Source organism: Anser anser (genome assembly GCF_964211835.1).
Source record: "Anser anser genome assembly, chromosome: 3".
Classification (NCBI taxonomy): Eukaryota; Metazoa; Chordata; class Aves; order Anseriformes; family Anatidae; genus Anser; species Anser anser.
In genome coordinates this window covers 20535367-20556535 of record NC_139722.1, presented here as the reverse complement: position 1 = coordinate 20556535, position 21169 = coordinate 20535367, and the positions used below count along the sequence as shown (strand labels likewise).

At 36.5% G+C, this 21169-nt stretch overlaps 1 long non-coding RNA gene across 3 annotated transcripts in view; it reads right to left on the bottom strand.

The window, feature by feature from the left end:
• Positions 1-572: 572 nt before the first annotated feature.
• LOC310897217 overlaps positions 573-21169 on the bottom strand; it is a 39806-nt gene continuing 19209 nt past the window's right edge. The window contains exons 2-4 of one of the 3 annotated variants that reach the window (XR_014582135.1): positions 16969-17059; positions 12279-12438; positions 573-6752 (exon numbers count right to left, since the gene is read on the bottom strand). This is a non-coding gene — a long non-coding RNA (uncharacterized lncRNA). The remainder of the gene's footprint in view (positions 6753-12278; positions 12439-16968; positions 17060-21169) is intronic. The other 2 variants (XR_014582136.1, XR_014582137.1) reach the window with 2 other exon arrangements.

Below are 21169 nucleotides of genomic sequence, written 5' to 3'. Positions count from 1 at the left end.
CCATAGAGAATTAAAAAACAGAACATTCACTCAGATCAGCTTGCATGTTCTGGCAAGGCAAAAAGGAGTCTGTTGCAGAAGAGAAAATCAGGCGCCCACACAGACATTTATTCCAGTAAATGCACAAAATACTAGCAGCTTAGCCTTTTCAGCAAGAGACAATTAATACGCTAGATGTGGAATGAAACACAGCTTCAGCATCCTGCTTTTAAATTGAACTGCTGTAACAAAGACTGTTGAAATGTTGAGAGTGGAACAGCATACAAAGAAGGAAAGCATAAGTCTTTGGCACACAGGAAGCAACAGTGCCCGGAACAACAGCAAGCTGTATAAAGATGGCAGCAGCTGCAAGCAAGGGAACTTCTGAACAGTGGGAATGATTTTAGATGCATCAACTTCAGTAGCACTTCTTCACAGAATTTGTTCAGGAAACTCTCAGTGTTGGATATATCTCATTTGATTTTAGATGTGTACTTGCTAGACATCTGAGATGGTCCCCCAGGTTACTCATGTAGGTAGTGTTGGAGAAATAACCAGTCTTAGAATTTGACTCCTCCTAAATACCTGTTTTAAGGAGAGACAAACTCCATCTTAGAAAAGACTATTGGCTTCCATTGGCTTCCAGAGACATCAATATGAATACGTTCAATGTAGTTTAGGTAACCCGTATAATGTTAGTCAAATGTGTTTAATGAGAGCTCACGGAGACAGAAAGCAAAAGGTATACACAGAGAAAACATTAGGATAGGAAAAAAAGAGAACAAACCAAATGAAAGTAAATTAAAAAAATAATAATAAATAAAAGCTTAAAATTGGCAAGAGGGAAGACAATCAAATAAGTGAGATCAAGAACATAGATTTGAAAACTGTGGTATCATCAACACGTTTATGGACTGAAGACACACTAAAGCACACAACAAATAAGATATATCAGAATCTTAATCTTTCTGTGAAAATGTATTCAAGAAATGTCAGATATATGCTGCAAGATTTGCATAGGTTTGCTTATGCTGAAGAAATAATTATACCCTGCTTCTGGATTATTATTCACATTATCTCACGTTAGTTTGTTTTAGGGACCTGAAAAAGCAGCTGTTCAAGTAATCCAGCATTGATATCTGCTAGACATGGATTCCAACTTTGATAATGAAAGAAAATAACCCCTAGTTATATTGTTAAGAATTTAAATATATGGTACATTTTTAAACACAGCACAATGATTGTGTCCAGATCACCAGGGGGAAGATCAATAGGGAAAACCTGTTGGTGCTCAGGATCCTGAAGCCATGCTATAACACTTCCAAAGCTAAAAGCATTATAACTGCTACATAGGTTTTGGAGGAAAAATGAATTTGGGCCAGCTGATATAGTGTATGGTTGCTGGATCACTAATCTTCCATTGTATAATATTGACTGTGAAAGATACCATCATACATCTAGCTGTGATCAGGCATTTGTCTTGGTAATAGATGGCAGTACACATATACACTGCATATATGAATAGGAAAGTGTAGGCTTCCATCTTTCTTTCATGAGAGATAACTTTATGATTGAGAGGTGATTTTGCATTACTAAGGCTGTTTTCTGGTATCTGCTACAGAATAACTTAACTCTGTGCTTCTGAGCAAATAGCTGGAGCTGCTGTCTCAGCCATGCACCAGCAGGCAGCTGAAAGCATGTCTATGTGTGCCAGCGACCTGCGCCAGTGAAGAAGCACAGGTATTGTGTGAGTAGCTGCCTGCTACTAATAAAAATGGCTTGATTTTATTAATAACAGCTTAATGACTGAAAGATGCTGATAAAGGAAAAATGTTATTAAAAGCTTGTCCTGCTGTCATCAGTTAACACTCTGAAGTTAGAAATCCTGAGCACTCCAGACTCCTTAGTTGTACCTAATCCACAGTGAATGAGTCAATTTAGAGAATAACATTTCAGTCATATATATTTTTAAAAAATGACTGCATCCCTGGATTTTAAAATTCTTGTAACTAATAAGAGGTACAAAACAACCATGAGCATAATCAAAAATATCAAGTGAAACATCCACATAGGGTTATACTCAGCTTTGAATTTTCAACAGGCTTTGAACATTTTACACTGATGTTGAAATTTGCATCTCTTAGTAGTTCCAGTGCAACACAAAATTAAAAGGTGCCATTGAATTGTATAGGTTTACAACCTGTATATCATGGATTTTATAAACTGTCCCTTGGTTTCTTCTGTTTAAGGTCTAATACTGCATATTTTAACTAAGTGGCGCTTGTATTTTGTTACCCAGTGGTTCTAATCTGATACTTAAACTGAATTTATAACAATTTTCTTTTTCCACCATGAGGAGCAATAAGAGATTAGAGCAATCTTGGGGACAGAGAAGGTAGAGGACAGCTCAGCAGTTTGAAAGGACCTGAGAGATAGTGTCTGTGTACTTCTTTCAAGCCTATCAAGCCTGCTGTCATTTTCAAAATTACATTTTTTTTTAAAAATAAAACTGCCTATGTGATTTTATTTACTATAGCAGAAGGAAACTGAATTCAATGACTGATGGGTCTGTTGCAGTATTAAGAACCCTCATAAATAGCAGTCACATTTAAAAATAAACAGCCAAAAACGTTCATGTAGTCTCTGATGGGTGCTTCTTTTCGTTGTTGTTGACATATTTAAGAGTTCTTGAATTACAAACATTTAAATGGATTATCTCAAAAATATTTTTCATTTCCTAGTCATGTCCAAGGTAATAGCAAAGGATTTAATTTAGAATCTCAATGTTCTTAAACTCCTTACACTTCTCCGTCTGCTGTTTGTGTGTTCCATTAGCTGCTTTCCCAAAAGGTCACCTACAAACCTGTTTACTTTCACAGGATTACAAATATAGTCCGGTCAGAGAGCAGCAGTAATTACATCTCATCTTTCCTAATTCATTCTGTTTTCCTCTTCTTGCATATTCTCTGGGGATTTCATGATTCCTCTTGCTGCATTACTGTTATAAAACTAAAACGTGAAGGTTCTTCACGGTGCTAATCTCACTTTCCTCATTTTTTTTCTTATCTTAAACCTTGTAGTATGCTGAACATTATGATAGCCTCCCCAAGTCTGACTGTGAGCCAGTGTGAGAAAAAGCAATAATCTCTTGCATGGCACCTATCCCGGTATAAGTAAAGACATCCCTTTGCTGAGACACTGAAGTTAAAATCAATTCATGTTGATAGTGCTTTACGTTTACTCTTTATAGGTTATTTTGGTGATTTTTATTGTTTCTGCTTCTGCATTTCTTCTATTTATGATGATTATCTCTACATGAAAACACTTCTCTACATGAGACTCATTGAAATATTTGACCCTATTATCTTGTATTAAAACTGATAGTGTATTTAAATCACTTCTTCAAGTAAAATTTTATATTAGTTTCAGATCATAATATTCTCCTTATCTATTGAAATATTCTGTTACAGTAGGCTTTATCAAGAACTTCTAACCACAGAGTTTTACAAGTTATGGATGCTACTTAATCCTTTAAGAATGATTTTGTTAGCTTTCTGATGTATTTTACACAGGAAGGAGCTGATACCTCCAAGATTTAGTTTCATCTTTGCCTTAAGCTCTCTGGAGCTAATTTTGTAGACAGTTCCCTCTGACAAGCAGCCCTCGGTATATTAGCACGGATGCCTGAAATGGTTGCTGTTTGCAGTCACCTCAGTTCAATAGCTGATTTGTATAAATGCATATGTTACGTGTGTTATGATAGAAGAAGCAATACTACGACAATGCAAAACCTTTGGATTGCTGGTTTATTCTCTCCAGCGGCTAAAAGAACTGCAGAGAGCCCCTCATTGTTTGGTACAGAATTGGATTATAGGTCAGAAATATGGAAACTGCTTAATCTATTCCCATTGTGTACAAAGCTGCCATAAACCCAAATGAATTTATGTTGAAGGATTATTTGGGAATACTGTCTTCTAGCAGCTTCTACACAAGATCTTTGTGACTTTATAGGTCATGTAGACAAGAAAGATGGAGATAAGGATAGCTAACGTCATACCAATGATGCATTATGTGAATTATTTGAATAGTTTTCTAGTCAAGTGATCACTGTAATGTCTGTTAGAAGGCTTGGGTACTCTTCACAACTCTTTTATCCCTCTGTGTAACCTTAGGGAAATTGCCACATATGTAATTTCCAGAAATGCATAAGCCTTTCAGTGTTAATGGACTTTTTTTCCTAAGTCAATTAAGAGCTTACTGAAAGTTCTGTCTTCCAAGACTTTTCCTAGCAAGTCTATCTGCCCTTTCTAAGAGCAGCATTTTCCCATGCCATTCGTATTAAAACATATTTGTGTAGAGAATCATAAACATCAATACACTACCATAATACAAATAATAAAAAACAACATCAAAATATCCAGATTGGTCTAAATTACATTGTGGAAAGTCTCTGTACTTTGAACTGCATGAAAGCTTGAATTAAAAAAGATTACTCCAATTACAAAAGTTAAAATTCAAATCCTACACTTTTAATGATGAAGTGTTTACAAGTGTTTCATTCCTTTACTGTAAATGCTGCACCTAATGCGACTTTCAAAATTAGAAAGATCAAACAGATCCTGGCAATTACAGGCCTGTGAGTCTCACTTCAGTGCCTGGTAAAATTATGGAGAAGATTATTCTGGGAGTTAAAGAAAAGCATTTAAAGGACAATGCAAGCATTGGTCAGAGCCAGCATGGGTTCTGAGGAAGGTCAACTAGAAGAAGGTCATGTCTAAAAACTTAATTTCCTTCTATGACGAGATCACCCGGCCTGTTGACCAAGGAAGCTTGTTGATGTAATCACTATGGATTTCAGTAAAGTTTTCAATACTGACTCTCACAGTATCCTTCTGGACAAAATGACCAGAATACAGTTAGATAAAAGCATAATAAGATGAGTGAACAATTGACTGATGGATTGGGCCCAAAGGGTTCTTGTAAATGGGGTTACATCAGTCTGGCAACCTGTCACTAGTGGGGTTCCCCAGGGCTCCATTTTAGGATCAGTCCTCTTCAATGTTTTCATAAATGATTGGGATGAAGGATCTGAAGGTTTTTTGAGCAAGTTCATGGATGATACCAAATTGGGTGGAGTTGTTGACTCTGTTGAAGGTGATGAGGCCTTGCAGAGAGATCTGGACAAATAAGAGAGCTGGGCAATCACCAACCGCATGAAGTTTAACAAGAGCAAGTGCTGGATTCCGCACCTGGGAAGGGGCAACGCTGCTTATACGTACAGACTGGGGGACGAGATGCTGGAGAGCAGCACCACAGAAAGGGATCTGAGGGTTTTGGTGGATAGCAAGCTGAACATCAGCCAGCAGTGTGCCTTGGCAGCCAGGAGGGCCAACTGTACCCTGGGACGCATCAGGCACAGCTTTGATAGCCAGTCAAGGGAAGGGATGGTCCTGCTCTGCTCTGCGCTGGTGTGGCCTCACCTTAAGCACCCTGTGCAGTTTTGGGCACCACAGTATAAGAAGGATAAAACTGTTAGAGAGTGTCCAAAGGAGGGCAACAAAGATGGTAAAGGGTCTGGAGGGGAAGACGTATGAGGAGCTTCTGAAGTCACTTGGTTTGTTCAGCCCAGAGAAGAGGAGACTGAGGGGAGGCCTCATGGCGGCCTGCAGCTCCCTCACGAGGGGAGCGGAGGGGCAGGCGCTGAGCTCTGCTCTCTGGGGACAGCGACAGGACCCGAGGGAACGGCATGGAGCTGGGACAGGGGAGGGTCAGGCTGAATATCATGAAAAAGTTTTTCACTGAGAGGGTGGTTGGGCACTGGGACAGGCTCCCCAGGGAAGTGGTCACAGCACTGAGCCTGCTGGAGTTCTAGAAGTATTGGGACAACACTCTCAGACACATGGTCTGATTTTTTTTTTCTTTTCTTATTTTTTGGGTGGTCCTTCTGGGACCCAGGAATTGTACTCAATGATTCTTGTGGGTCCCTTCCAACTTGGATATTCTATGAAACATAATTTTATGATTTAGCAAATATCAGCAGATTGTTTATAATTTACATGCAGCATTTTTAACTGAGAAGTGGTCAATGGATTCTACATTTAAAATTTTCCATTTTTCTAATACATTCCATGTATGTTCTCATTCTTTCTAAACCTCATTCATTAAACACTTCCTGTCACTGAAAGAATAGTAAGAGCACATCTAAAACTGTTTTAACAAGGCACACATTCAAACAGCTGCTTGAAATTTTTGTATGTTTTTGCAGATATATTTCAACTGTCTTATAATACCACAGACACATAAGAAATTAATTCCAGTCAAGGTGTGTCAAAAAAATGAAGTTTTGATATAGAAATCTTGCCAAACGAACTGTTGAGAAGAATCCCAAATTACTGGAAAACTCTCATTAGTACTGGGATTTCTGCATTATTTTCTGCCCCCTTTCATCAGATATTACTGCAATATACATTGAATATCGTCTCAGAAACACACTTGGTATCACAGAATGCACATAGTTTTGAAGGAAGCCTATATTTAGGCAGATACTTCTATTTATCTGAAATATGTGCCCAGCCTTGGCCTGTGAGGGCATCCTTGCAGGCAGCTGTCAAGCTGGGAGGCATCTTCTTGAAGGGCCCAGGCTCTCGTGCCGTAAGAACAGAAGCTATTTCCATTGAGCAAAGGGTCACCAGAAGAGTTCTCTTCCACAGGACTCCCAAACTACACAAGAAGAGTACGGAGCAGAATGAGAGCTCTGCAAGTTTTGATGTTTCCTGGAAAGAAGGAAAAAGGAAGCTTTTGACTCAGTTGCTGCAGACCTCACAGTCTGCATTGCAGTAACTGGATTTTCTCTGTCATATGCTACCCACAGCAGGACTCCTGCTGAAGCTTTTTCTCAGATCTGTGCAGCTGCGGGATACATTTCATTCTGCAGTACAGGAGATTAACTCCATGTATTACAAACTTAGCAAACATATAGAAAGTAAACCTGTCGCATGTAACCAGCATGTTATTTGTAAATTCTCACAACTTGGTCAACTCAAAACAAACGCTTGCAAGAGCATTCAGAGGCTCTTCTCAAGAGCAAAAGGTCTTTCCATGCCAAGTTTCAGCAGTTGAAACCAGCAGCAGCGACAGTGGTGCTGTTAAAAAAATTGCAACTTTTTTTTTCTTTTACTGTGAGAGAAGCATATTTCACTGTTCTTTTTCATGGTGTTCTAAAAATGGTGAATTTATGTTAAAAGAGAAAGAACAAACCTGTGGGAAGAGATTAGGTCTAAAAAACTGTTCCTCAAAGTTTGAAGTTAAGGAAAGTGATGGACAACTGAAATATGTGCTTTGAGACTATATTGCAGTTACTGCTTTCTGCAATGAGAAATTGATTTTGAGCAGACCTTTCTGAAATATATTACAAATTCTGAAAGTGTAAGAAAAATCCATGGATTTTACTTCTATTGTTTAATTTTCAAATCAACAGAATTTATTTAAATATTTTGATCTTGAGTGCCTTACAGCATATCCCTGTACGTCAAGGGATCGAAATACAAAAGGGTTGGATTTTTCTGTTTGTTCAGGGCACACTGGGAAATCTGTGCACAGAAGGTCAGATATTACAGATGCTGTTTACTTGAGCCTCTGTGTACCAAAGGGGAAAAATAAACTCCCTGCAAATCTTCTCAGACAAAATATATATATATACTTTTTGCTACACTGGAGAGCACGTTGAAGGTAGAGAAAAACAGAAATAGTTTTTAGTTTGGGTGACTGCTTTTACAAGATTTTAACTAATTCTAAATCCACCAAATGAGTTACATTTAATATGACTACAAGCCTGCAGATATAGAGGCCTAAAATTCTTGTCACTGCCTGATACTATGTTCATCGTTAAGCATCTTTGCTTGTTATAACATTGAGAGAAATGTTATTATGCTGCCAGAAAGATGAAGTATTATCAGCAGTAGCAGAAGCAGAGGCAACATCCTGTGTAAAAAGAAAAAAACACACTAAAAACCAACTGATGCTTTCCACTTCCTTTCTCCCCTACAAAAGTGATACTGTTTTTTAAAGGCATTCTGCCATAGTGAAAGATTGCAAGGCTCAGAAATTGCATATATGTTCTTTGTTCTTTACTACCAGTTTAACTTATAGCTAAAATCACAGTTATTCTACCTGCATATGTCAAGGTGCCATGCCTGCCCCAAGGATGGAGAGGATAGACCCTTTGGAGGGGTAGCATTTCTGTTGTCAACACCTCTGGCTAGGCAATGGAAGCTAGTTGGATAGTGCCTCTATACAAATTACCCAACTAAATAACAGAAGTAATCTTGTTAAAGGCTATTATTCAGCTATGCTAGCTAATACAATAACAAATCTTGCTTTATACATATATATATATATAAATTGTTTTAATCCTATACAATTTCGTTCCAGTTTTTAAATTTCTGTAAGGCACCTTCGTTTTTTCAGTTTATACTAGTTAATACACCATTTCAGCTAAGGCAGAACATAGAGAACAGAATAACAATGACTGGTCATTACATTTTAGATCTAAATTATAACTCTATTATAACACAATGAACTGCAATAATGTCAGCAAATGAACACAGAAGCCCAAAAGTATTTTTCATAAATAACACTGGAATTTCAAGGGAGGAGCAGTCTTTTGGTACTTTTTTTTATTTTTATTTTTTTTATTTTAATCAGGGCAGGTCTACTTCAAGATAACAGTGCAGCAATCATAAGAAATGCTCTACTGTTAATGCACAATGTATCATCTATAACATTATACCTACACTGGCTTTCCAATCACAGCTCCTGACATATTTTTGAGGACCAAGATTAGGCACTTATTCAAAACACTAATAGCACAAATTAGAGACAACAGTTCACAGTTCAAAACATAATTTGCAGATTCAAACAGAGATGCTATCAATGGTACACATAAAAGTGGGCTTGCAAATTAGAAGCAACCTGAAAATTTGGCCCTTTTCAAAACCTGATTGTAGTGCATGAGTTTGAATAATTTAGTGAAATGGTTGAATATTATTTGTTTCTAATATTGAAGGAAAATATCGGATTCCCCTGAACATTTTAAAGTAATGACAGTATCATCTGATCGTTGTCCCTGAATTTCATTTTTTTTTTACTGATCTTGGTGAGGCACAAGTTGGGTCCTTTGACAAATGGGAACAGTTTCAAATACAAAGAAGAGAATTAGCGAAACAAAACATTTTTGTTTTGAAGCTCTTCAATTTAAATGACACTGAAAAACAAGTGGGGCAAAACCTCATAAGCCAGTTTACCATACTTTATGTGTGGGGTTGACCTGTTATGATAAGATACAATGGAGAAGTTAACTTAATAATGCTAGTTGCTTTTACAGTAAAGGAAAAGTGTTGTTATTTGTGTTTGTTTGTTTCAAACACAATCACTTGACCTCTGTGGAAGAGGAACGTCTTGATGTTGTGTCTTAAACTCCTTATAAGGATGCTCTGAGTCCCATTGTTATGCTATAAAGAACAAACTTCAGATCAAAGATGTACACAGTATTTTGTAGTTCTCCTTATTTTAAAATGAAACAAATGCTTTTTGAGCATATCAAATCATTTGGTTTAGGTGACATCAATTCTTTTGGATAAAATATTTACCTAATAGATTAATTATGAAACCACTAATTATTCCTCATTTCTGTAAGGCAAACTGTTCCTTTCTGCAAAAGCTGCAAAATTTTGACCTAGTGAGGCATTTCTGTCAGGCACTAAAAATTAACATACGAATTTACTGAAACACTAGCAAACTTTGATGTTTTAATTCTTTCTGCTATGAAATGGGATGATCTTTTATTTCAGGAGTAATCTTTGATGTTGGCAGTTACACAAATATATTAGGAAAATCCCACTGACAGGAAAAAGTGTTGATGAATTACTGCACTGCATGAATAAATTCTTTAAAGTGCAGATGACTGACTCCCTGCAAATAAACATGTGGTTCATGTAAATTCCAGCTAAATCAAACTGGACAGATATGTTGCCTAATCAGTATCCTATGCCAATTGCATAGATGTATGGAGAAGAGGTTATATAGACATAGTTCTTTATGAGGTGGCTTATCACTTGTTCAGAGTGATAATGTCTATTTCATTTGGTGTGATATCATATTTTTAAACCTGTATATAATGAAACACATTACAGATACAGGTTACAGAACAGAGTAGCAAGATTATTCAAGACATTTTTTCAAGATCTTTTACTTTTTCCTGGTTAAAAGTCATAGCCCAAACAAATTAACCTGGCCTCAAGCATTTCCATCAAATTGCCAAATATTTATAACCTTTGGGTAGCAGAATCAGTCCATCTCACTCTTTCTATGAAAGTCACTGCAAGACTATGGCCTGTGGTCAAAAATCATAACGTTAAGTGGACAGAAGGCAGCCCCTCCACCTTTAAATTCTCCTCCTGCTTAAGAGCAGAGCAGAAACTTGGTTTTCAGGTCATCATTCATATTCAGACAAGCCTTGAGTTTTACTAATGTATTCTATATTTATCAAAGGTCTTTGCATTGAGGTTATACTGAGCATGAACTGTTGTCACTGGTGTGCTGTTCACCACCCTGATTTGTTCTTGTGGAGCTTCCTTCCAACCTTAGAGGAAAGCTCTAAGCAAATTATGCAATATTTTGATAATTTCTCAGGAGAGTGTTCGAAGTGAAAAAAAAAAGTTTTAGTTTGGATTCACTTTTAAAGTAAATCTTCTGATTTAAAGTAAATCTTCTGACTTACCATCCTTGCGTCTGCACTGAGGAGTGCTTAAACTATTTTTGTATATTCATTCAAGATGATGTGTTAGCTGGAACTAAAACGAAAGGTGCTCTCAAGTGCACCTGAACTGCTGGAGTGTTCAGCTTAGGAGATCAGACTAGAATTACTCTCCTTGAAACATGCATTATGCAGGCATAAGGTCCTCACACCTGTTCTCTACTTCTGCACTGTATTTTCGGACCACACTAATTATATTACTGATTGTATATTCATAGCTGTTAAATTCAAGGAGCGATGGAGTATTAGGAGATGTTTGTTTATTGTTCTTGTTTGTTTGTTTACAACACTTAAATCTTCTGTTTCCTGAGACATACTCAAATAATTTGTCTGAAGTTTTAATTTATGAGGGATTTACTACCAATACCGAGTCTGGAGAGAATCTACTCTATCTGCCCCCCTAGCAGCTCATTCCCCTTTAATAGGTGCTTTTAACATTGAATTGTTCAGGGGTACAGTCTACAGCGATACAAACAAAATTGCTTTGGCACAAGCCAAAGGGTCTCACACACAAGATGGATGTGGAAGTTTCTCAGTCAAGTGCTATCACCAAATTACGCTCATTGTAGAACTCTGGACTCGTATATCATGACTATTAAAACTGAAAGGTCTTTCTCACCTTGAAAAACATTTTTTTCCCCATATTAGGTACAGATACACAATATTTGCCTAAAGTAAATAGATCTATCCTTTGCTTCTGAGTGATGCATATGACTTTACTCAGTATTTCATCATATTTAGCAGTTTGTTTTTTTCTCCCTAATTTTATACAGCCTATGCTAATGTCTTTTCTCTTTACATAACCTATTATTTTTTTCCTGTTCTACTACAAATGTAAAATGGCAAGCACTATCTGCCTCAGAACAAATTAATTTCTGTACTAATTAATATAACAAATGTCTTGACCTAATTCTGTTAGCTATGTCCTGATGTTAGTTTTATTCCTCAGAATTCCTAGCTTGTTTATCACACTAATACTCCTCTAATGAAACAAAAAACAAACAAAAAACCCCACATCTATCCTAATTGTATAGATGGAAAACAGGGAAATAGAGGAAAATAAGTGCTTCTCCCAATGGCACCTTAGAGTCAATGACACTTTCCTAAGTGAAAAGATTTCTTCATTACTCTTCTTTAGTTCTCCGTATTGCAACATTTTCTCCTCAATATAGCCTTGCAATTTTAGAATCACATTTAAATATGTCATCATAGATTTAATCAAAAACTTTGTTGTGACTGCAGGTTTCCTATAAAATAGTAATAATTAGAAAAAGCATTTTTTTTTCCTAAAAATTCGAAAGGAAAAAAAATATTTCTTTTCCTTACCACTTATTGAGTTTTCTATTTTTCTGTAGGGGAATTCTGCTGTAAATGATTGCTGTCCATGAATGACAAATGACAGACACTGAAGTATCATACTTGACAGACAAAAAAAATTCAGTTCCAAATGAAATTTGATTACTCTTCTATAACTATGTATTACTACCTGAATTGGAGCCTCTTTTGTTATTCTTCTTTGTGAAGGCACAGAACTGAACTTCATTGTGGCACTCTGAAAAAAGTCCAAACTATATACAGTGTGAGTCTCTGTGTAGATCTTCTTGAACTATTCAGTATCCCAGACTGTTTCCAGACATCTATAGTTCCTCAAAAACAAAACAAAACAAAAAAAACCTGACACTTCATTTTTAATTCAGATTCCTCTTTCTTGACACTGCTTTTCTCTGGACACAATCACTGGTACTATAATTGAGGCCAAGAACACACCCAAGCTTTTGAAAAAACTCTTCCTGTTTCCATCACAATGTTAATGCAAGTAAACATATCACTGCATTCATTCATTTTTAAACTTTGCAATAGAAGACTAAAGCAGTTCCTTAATTTATAGAACCAAAAATAAAATAATTGGCTTTCATAGCAGAAGAAAAAAATAAATAGAATGAAGACTGAGAAGAGCACATAAACAAAAGAAAAATAAAAGTGCTGTCAACTTTTCTACAGCAGTTTCTTTACTATACAAATGGCAAACCATATGATCCCCTTTCACTCTTCAGTAGATAAATTCTAAGTAAAAAAGAACCTTATTTATATTAATTTCCTCTTGCCCAAATGATCCTCTTACATGAAACATTCACAATGGCTTTTGTGTTATATCCTTGGTGAGCAGAGAATTCTTCAGCTCTCTAGTTTTCTGTTTATTGCATATTGCTTATCCATATATACCAAATTGGATTGAATTTCAGATCTGCCTAATTCTACAAATTCCAACTGGTTTCAAAAATAAAAGTAAGAGACCACAGAAGTGGACAATAATTGTAAAAAGAATCAGAACTCATTGTCCTGAATGATCATTAAAATTTATATAAAACATCAGATTATAATTATATGAAGGTTATTTTACCTAAATAATTGTCTCTTGCTTAATAAAAATTACAACTGAGTCTATGAAAAAGAGACCACTGACTTGATCAGAATACTAACAACACTTTTACACAAAATATAACAATTACAGTTGGATCTTTGTCTCACTGAAGCTCACTGCACACTGCCTTGAACATAAATGTTAATAAGAATTCAGAGTAAACAGCTCACCTCTGACAGAAAGAGTAGCAATTGAATCAGTTGCTAGTTTTATCTGTTGTCTTTCAGTACATTAAAAATTGCTAAGAAAAGCTGAAGGAACTGAATGGAACAAATCTTTTATTGAATATGCCAGTTTTGTAAAGGAAACCATGGAAAGGTGGTGGTGGGGAAACAAGTAACAAGTAATTATAGACATGGTTCTTTACATTGATTGAATTTAAACTTCTGCTGTGATACCAGATGCACTCAAAATTATATCTAAGCCCTATGTCTACTATTTAGATCCCAGCTGGGATCTACGAAACCCACATGGTTTTACGCTCCTCATACAGGATATCTACGTAGTTGCAGCATACAGGATACAGGTCTTGTACCTGAAATGGTCAAAGTCTGAGAACAAGATCTTATACAAAGTTCTGTGAATTCGAGAAGGCTCTTCCTAGTATTTTATAAAAGTTGCATTCAAGATTATTCTGGTAGCTCCACTTATGCATCCCCAGTTACTATTAATACTTTTACTATTAACATTTTAGTGTCTTCAACGGGAAACCAGTGGGTTTATTAGAGTAGATTAAGAGGATAGCTGCTAACCTCACGGAATATATATTTGGACAAGATGAAGACATCACACTTGGACTAAAGGAGGCTAGAGAGAGGTGGGGGTCAGCCTCTTTGCCCAAGCACCAAGCGGTAAGTCAAGAGGAAATGGCCTTAAGTTGCATCAGGGGAGGTTTAGGTTGGATATTATGAACAATTTCTTCACTGAAAGGATTGTGAAGTATTGGAACAAGCTGTCCAGGGAACTAGTTGAGTCACCATCCCTGGAGGTCTTCAAAAAATGCGTAGATGTGACATGGCTTAGTGGTGGACTTGGCAGTGTTATGCTAAACACTGGACTAGATGATCTTCGAGGTTTTTTCCAACCTAAATGATTCTATGATTCTATGACTACCACTACTTGCATTTTGCAAGAACCACAGAACCACCTGCTGGAGAACCACATGTTGTGGGTCTTTCACCGTTTACCAACACCAAAAGTCCATAATGTTCTTAGTTACTTGTCATTTGGGAGGACATCTGAATGGATACAGCTCAATAGAGAATGTAGTTGTTTAGCATCTCTTCGATCAATAGACCTCAAAGACTCCATTTCTTCCTGTTTCCATATGAGAACGAAATACATGAAATTATGAGAAGACCCACATTTGCTGCTAGTATGATGCTAAAAGTTCTTGTATCATCGGGGGAGCCTCTGTTCTTATGGACTGGGGAAAATAAAAATAAATAAATAATAATAAATATATTTGCTCTGGAAGCACAGCTTTATACTATATATAGTACAGTATATACCATACGGAGTTCCTGATTTTCTCCATATAACACTTTGAACACTTCAACACTTCGAGTCTTCAACCACTTCAATATTACTTGGATGAAGATGGTTCTTCGGTTATATGGGAACTGAGATAGGTTCCCCTTGCATTAGTTTGGTTTTGTCCAACTGCTCATTGGCTACAAGGTGCTACATAGAGAAACTCACAGACAAGAGGTGTATGATACAGATCTTCAAAAGACACCGCTGCAAGAAGAGTAGCCAGCTTAAAGCCATCACCACCATGTTCCAGAAGAAGGCACGCTCAAAAACTCGTCAGCTACTGAAGTCGTTTTACAATTCCTGGTCCAATGGGTTTAGTTCTCACTGTACAATTATATCAAACATCTCAGTCGTTTCTTCTGTCATGATTAATGGAGAAAGAGGACTAAGCATTACTACAGCAAAACAGGTGAGCTTCTTCCTTCTGCTCCTGAATAATCTTAGTAACGGATGGGGATTTGTTTGCTTACTTTCTCTTAACTCCTGTCCTAGTGTGCCAGGACTTTTGGTCTTTACCTTACTTCAGAGAAAGGCCTGTTCCCCAGAAAAAAACACCTCTCCCCTGATGTCAGAACTGAACCAGGTCATCTGTGTGTGCATTTGTGTGTATAAGGGACAGGGAATCCCCCAGAAGTTTTTTCAGATTCCTCAGAAATGATTATTCTGAAACAAACAAACAAACCCACAAACAAGCAAACAAACAAAAAAACTGCAGGGTTTTAGTCCCTCTTCTGTAAGGTTGGTTATCCCCTTGAGCTTTATTCACCCTTTTGTACATCTTATTCCCTCAACAGAGCCGTAGGGTTTGGTTTAGCCCTTTGCTCTTTGTTGGCTTCTCTATAAATTCAAAGCTTCTCTCCTCTAATAAGGAGGCAGAGGACTCTGCTCCTTGGCCAAAGGACACTTCAAATAGGTTCTTATGACTATTTCTCCTAATCAGTGAAACAGAGACTTCCCAAAGTTCTCGTCTGGCAATCTCTCTCTCAGATATTCAGCAAATCCTTAAAGGTTTGCTTACGTTGCTGTCATATTCCACCACTTTGTTGCATTAAACCACATGCAATTAATTTTGGCTTAACAGAACGCCCGTCATATGCAGAACCATGAATTTATTAGTAGTCTCATTAGTGTCTTGGCAGTCTAGTACAACAAAGACATATTATTAATCCAGTTACAATGATACTAACACGTGTATTCAAAATTATCCAATTACTGCTAATCCCCATTAATCTTACAATTTGAGTTGTTACATACTGGCTTTCTGCAACCTAACCTTACCTCAGTGTTAGGCTTAACCACCCATGACCTTCTGCATCCTAAAATTGATCCTGACAGCCTCACTTTGTAAGAGAAAATGTTTGGACCAAGTCACCCATGATCTGAGTTCTCTCCAGGAAGTCTGATCTTGCTTTTTTTTCCCTGCTCTTATGTCTACTTAGGGTTCTTTTTATACATTTTCTGAACAGTATTTTTGACCACCCTGCCTATTCTTATTGTTCCTCAGGTTAGTAACACCATGATAATGATCACTTTTTTTTTTTAAATCTCCAGACCATTATTTAGACCATACAGTTGCAGAGTCAATGTTAAACTAAAGCAAAAGCAAGATGAGCAATAGCTCCCTAACTCTTAGGCAACTTTGCTGTTGCAGTTAAAACAGAACACATGATCCCCCAAGGCAATTCCTGAAAAGTCCTTGTTATTTGTTAAGTTTAATTGAAAGCCTGTGATCAGCTGCTCACAGAGTGTATAAAAATCCTAGTTGCCTTTGTTTACATTCACTTAATCTTTGTGTTTAATTACTGTGCAATCACAGGAAATAGGCTTACCAAACATTTTATCTGTTCAATGAGTATAATTGAACAATGTAATAATAATAAAAAAAATAAAATTTCTTTGATAAAGGTAGCTAAATGTCTTTGGAAACATTCATTTGGTATGAATGTTAGACATTTTTCCCCAATATCTTAAATATAAATACAACTGTAAATCTTAGAGAAAAAATGGATTTAAAAAAAAAAAAGAAAAAAGGAGTATTTTGCGGTGCCAGAACACATGTAGCAAATTTTTGCACTGTTGTAGAAAGATGAGCAGAAAAGGGAAATTATCACTGCAATGAACGTTTTCTTTCACTTCCTATTCCATTTTGCATGGGAACTATTAAATACAGACTCTTCTGGTATTTTTCAGGCAATAAAATCAGCAGTAAAATTCTTACCTTCTTCTAATTGTCCACTTCCACCACTTTATTTTTTAACAAAGCACATCTGTCTCAAAGGTAGCTGCATCTATGTCTCTTTGAAAATGAGCTGAAAATTGATTCACAAAGGTATAGTACAGTCATGCAGCTACATGAACAATTCAAGATATGTATTGCATTCTTAATTCTGTTTATGAATTGCCCATGAACAAATCAACAAACCCATAAAAATAATCTCCATCAGTACCAAAATTATCCATTGTACAGGGCTATGGGATTTTTGGCAGAAGTAGCCCATGAATTATCTACTCAGAAGTTTCTATCTGGTTTATTTATTGGTCACCCAAACCACATAACATTGTCTCTATTCATTGATTATAACTTACCTGTGCCTCTACCTACAATCAAATTTTTTTTCTTTACAAAACGCATTTTCTTTCTTAATTGAGTCCCAGCTATTTGCATACACTCATATGATTCATTGGTCAGATACTGTTGAAACATAAATAATGAATATAAGCAAACAAGCTACACCAAATAGCTTGCAATTAGGGTTATACATTTACTGCCAAATGTAATGAGCAGAAACCAGAACAAAAGGGAAAGCTGGAAGGGGCATCACATGCTATCCCAGTGATATAGACACTTTCCAAGATTTCTGTGTCCTAGTGCCTTTTCTCAGAACTGTGCCAGGTAATCACTGGATAAAACTGCGTAGTGAAAGTAGGTTTCCAGAACTCAGGTCGTCGCCCTCTCACAAGCTAAGCACTTGTTTGTGCTTTCTATTTCTTTTTTGCACATTCGTACATTTTTAAAAGAACTTCTTGACATGTTGCTATCTGCAGAGAACGAGTACACATAAAATACTAGTTTGCAGAACATCAGCTCCTCCGTTTGGTAATACGAGGCGGATTTCAAGGACAGGCAAGTAAAAAAAAAGTGCTTAAGAACAGATTCAGGAAATAGTACCGAAATCCCACTTGGTTCTACAGTACCCAAAACATTTGCCATTTGTCCACTTACTCCTTGCTGCTATTCCACTGCTGGTGATGAATGAAAGAAGTATACATGGATGTTTTCAGAGGTATCAACATTGTCTGATTCTGAAGTAAGAATACATACTGATCACTCCAATATCTCTCTCTGAACACCTGCTGGGAATACATCTTTCAGATACCCAGTTGTTCAGATACCTATTTTTGATCATCGTTTGTAATAACCTGCTCAGGGCAGCAATGATGAATTCCTCTCTTGTACAGCCTGAGATGCTGAACTCCTGATTGATGCAGTCAATATTCATCCCTTCAGCAGGAACAGACAAAATCGTACCAGTTTGCCTTAGCCAACCTTTGGCAGCAGGGTGCCCTGCTAAGGTCTACTGCCCCTGAACAAGGGAGTCAGTCAGCAGCGGGGCAGGATGGTTTGGAAAAATCTCTCCTGCCCACGGTTCAATCCCACTGCTGTAAAACCATGAGGTGCTTATTTCATCCACCCTTTCTCGGTGAACGCTTGTTTAAAGAAAGTTTTTATTTGCTTGTTTGTAATACAGCAGTGTCTTGCTTTCATTGGATGCTATGGCTAATTTTACTGCCTCTTTCCATTTTGCTGCTGTTGTATGTACAGTTACAGTTTCTTACCCTGTTCAACAAACTGAGGAAATTTCTGGGACAGGAAGTTACAGGGTATTTGATTCACATTATAGATTTGTGAGAACAAGGAAGCGTTTGTCTTTTGAAGCAAAATAACATACCTGTGAAATTTTAGTAATTTATCATTGTATATTTTAAGCAATATCTGGCATGTTACTGTGCTCTGATGGGTTGGCAAGTTGTTATGCCCTGTAATTTGTCCCTTAATCAAGAGCTGAACACCCATTAAAAAAAAAAAGTGGAGAGTACATCACGATAGGGGTCTAATGCTGATTTTCAGTGTAGTAGAGTCTTCCTTACTCTTTCTCCTAAACTGGGGAATACTGGTGGCTAAATGGCAACCTCTCCATCAAAGACTGTAGTTTCCTTGAGACATGTGGCATTTTTACCTTGCTTTACACGTGATTTTTAAGTGAGAAACTTCTAACTGGCATTCCTTAGAAAAGTGTGGTCTACTTCCTCATAGCTTTGATCTCTCTCCACAAAACTAAATGAATGAGCATTTATTTTGTTAGTACAATATTCAGTATAATGAAGTTCAGAAAGCAATTAAGTTTTACAGAAAGTTTTTTTTGGTTTTTTTTGTTTGTTTGTTTTTTTCCTTTTTCTGAAGAACACAGCAAATATTAATGTCTAAAACCTGTAACTGGAACATCTGCAACTTTTCATATTTATATTAAGACAACAACCTGACTTCAGTAGCTGTGCGGATGTTTATGTACAGAGAAATGTTTGTAATGTCTTTTTAAGACTTAGCAACATTTCCTGGAAAAATATAATTACACACTTTCATCCACTTTTCTTTAAAAAGCCTCTAACCCCGACATCTATTTGGCATAATAAAATAAATTATTAATTGTTTTAATGGAAATAGTCTTCATTTTTCATTCTGTAAGCCAAGCATCTGTGTGCATGCACTTTTATGTATGAATGCAAGTATATATATGAAAACAGAAGGAAATAAAGACAGATGTGTAACGCGGTATTTTCTGAATTCACCAGTTTACATCTGTTTTCATGAATTCTGAATTTATTCAAACTTCACATACAATTTGAAATCTTGCTATCAACCAAGTTAAAACTTAATGAAACATTTTAGGCATTATCTAACATAACACATCATGAGTTTGACTTATGCTCATGGTGTTTTACTGAAATCATATTTCGCATTCTCTTGACTTAATCTCTCTTTTTGTAACATTACTTTATTACTCTTTTCTTTTTTTTTTTTTTAAATAAAATCTCCATGACTAGAAATTTCTAAATATTTTCCCTATTCCAAAGTATAGGACACAGTGTAACCCAGGGAAAAAAAAAAAAAGTAAAACCTGTCATCACTACAAAAGCTACCTGACAGCTAGCTTCCAGTAGGTGTATTTCAGGAATGGTAAAAGCAAGGATTGGGTATGCAGTGAAACTGAAAAGTTATGTACAGAGGAAAGAGAAAAACACATAAGCTTTTCACTAGTTACAAACTGAGCGATGCATCAACTCCTGAAAAGCTTACAGGTTTCGTAAGATATTAAAGCTTACTGTCCCTTGAAAGTAAAGAAATTTATTATTTCAAATTAATTAATTTTGCAAACTATCACAAATTGGCTTAGCTTAAATAACATAAAAAAAACTTATTTTTTCTTAATCTTCAATCAAATCATATATTCCCACTTGCTTTCAGTACAACAATACTACAGGAGAATATAATTTTGTGAAGTGCATTCATTAAATAAATAAATAAAAATGGTATTAGTAGTTCCTTAGCTGTCTGATGCTATCCAATTTTCAGTGCATTACACAAATCATTTATGCAATTGTCAGTTTTCAGATAAGCTTCTCAGGAAGTTATATATTTTGTGCAAGGGTTATTATATCCAATTGACAAAGAGTATAAAATTTAAACAGTACAGCTTATAGATAAATAGAAACATTCTGAAAAGGACGGACTTATCTCTGTAAGTCATTTTCCATATATATATATATAATTTCCTGTACACTGCAATACTACTATGCCATGACCTTTGTATTTACTTGCATCTCTATTTTTTAATCCCCACTTATGCACCACGTTTATGAAAGAACATGAATAACCATGAAAAATATGGGCAGGATAACAAGTTTGTAATTATAGCAAAACTAGTATCTATACTAGCAAATATACATATCTCTTCACAGAAGCAAAACTTTAGTAATTTCCATCCTTCCTAAACTGTCTAAGCACATTTTCATTAATAACCAATACCCTACTCACACATACTCACACTACTCAGAGGTGTGTACAGGCCAACAAAACATGCTGGGTGCATGGGAATCGCCTGTGACTTCTGCAAAGCACAACCACAAAGGGGCTAGGTGTGATGTTTCTCAAGTTAATCTGGACAGCCACTGTTATTTGCTGCTTCCTCTCAATCCCCAGCCCTGGGAGCCTGGGGCAATCCATCCCCAAACAGGCTGCAGCTCTTCTGCACAGCTGTTCTTTTTCCTTGGTCTTTCACCGTAAGTAGAAAGACTCACACCTCCCAGCATCAGCACACTCTGCACACACGCAGGTTTATATGGTTGTGTTAGGTTCTGGC